The sequence below is a fragment of the Alexandromys fortis genome, unplaced genomic scaffold (genome assembly GCF_014885135.2).
Source record: "Alexandromys fortis isolate MF-2015 unplaced genomic scaffold, M_Fortis_MF-2015_v1.1 scaffold_82, whole genome shotgun sequence".
Classification (NCBI taxonomy): Eukaryota; Metazoa; Chordata; class Mammalia; order Rodentia; family Cricetidae; genus Alexandromys; species Alexandromys fortis.
The window spans coordinates 518,620-520,096 of NW_026067963.1; the positions used below are offsets into that span (position 1 = coordinate 518,620).

The 1,477-nt window shown below is 36.0% G+C and overlaps 1 non-coding gene across 1 annotated transcript; it reads left to right on the forward strand.

Moving 5' to 3' along the window:
* Positions 1–692: 692 nt before the first annotated feature.
* Positions 693–905, forward strand: LOC126508471 (small nucleolar RNA U3). The gene has a single exon (XR_007593837.1). It is a non-coding gene; the product is annotated as a small nucleolar RNA U3 (small nucleolar RNA).
* The last annotated feature ends 572 nt before the right edge of the window (positions 906–1,477 follow it).

Sequence of the window (1,477 nt, forward strand, 5' to 3'; positions counted from 1 at the left end):
TTTTAAGGAAAGTTTCCTTCCGTTGAGGTTGGAGTTGTGCTCTTCTTTCTTTCCCAGGCATCATAGTCTGTCCCTAATCTAAAAATCAGAAAGATGCTAAAGGCCAGAGAATCTATTCCCAGCAAAATAAGAAACACATCAAAACAATGTTGATTTGTGACCCAGCGTGTAAAATTTTAAAAATGGAAGGTTGGGTGTCATTATAGATCAAGTTAATTAGAAGAACAGTAGGGGACAAAGCTGGGAAATTTGGAAGGTGTCTAACATGCCACATACATGCTGTTAAATTTATATTTTTCTTAAGTGATTTGTATCATCATTGCTGCCTTGAAAACAAACAAGAAAATGAAGAAGAAAATAAGTAACATGGTCATATATAGACTTGAGGTGTGTCGTGCTGAGGATAGTTATGAAGTCAGTTTCTGAGGGCAGAGGAAAAAACTAACACAACTGTTATAGATTTTTTTCTTAAAGAATATCAAGGAGAAACTAATTATTGATGAATATGGAAAGAAATGATTTTTTGAAAATCAAAGATGAGATGATAATAATTGATGCAAATGGCACCTAATTAATGATTTTTTTTAAAAAAAAAAGGAAGATGCTTTGAGTGACAGTTTCTGACCTACTTATGGAATGAGTGCTGGTTTTAGAAAGTCATCAATTTAAGGAACAAATATAGAGATCATGTAAAGACTGTATTTGCTGAGATCAGATATGGTCCAGGACTAGAGAAGTTTCTGGGACTGTGTAGAGTATCCAAGACCACAAGAATAAAAGGTAGCCTTCCCTCCTGACTGTGAAGCTGCTTCTTGGTCTTGCTTTCCTACAGCTGCCTCTTGTCATTGCTAATTGTTCTTTTCTTCCTTTGGGAGAGGGAGAGACAGAGAGGCAATTTGAGTGCACAAATCACAAGGATCATGTTTTTTTTTCTTTTCAGGTACAGATTTTATTTATTACTATTGCACACATGTTTGTATGATGTATCTGTCCATGGGGATGATAGAATGCAACTTTGTGAGGTCACTTCTCTCCTACCTTTACATGGGTTTCCAGGATCTAACTCAGAACATTGGGTTTGCACAGCAATTGTTCCTACCAACTGAGCCATCTTGCTGGCTCCTAAAGGTCAGTTTTTAAAAAGAAAGACAAACACTTTGGTTGTGTACAAACTGTTCTTGGGGAAACTATAGAGCTACCAAGTCGAAATATGCATGAATGTTAAGAAGAAACGGTCTATAGTCAGGAGGTAAACCTGTATTGAGGTGTGATTCTATGTCAAATACAAAAGTGAGAGTTGAAATGATGAATGTGGTGATACTGTTCAGCAACCACCTAGAGTGAGAAAGTACACACATTTTAATAAAATCTAAGCAGTTTTTCCTCTCATCGAAAATGCTTTTAGCACTGGATATAAGTCATCATCGATGAACTCAAAGTCATCTTGATTTTCTTTTATGCTTTTTAGGTTTGCATT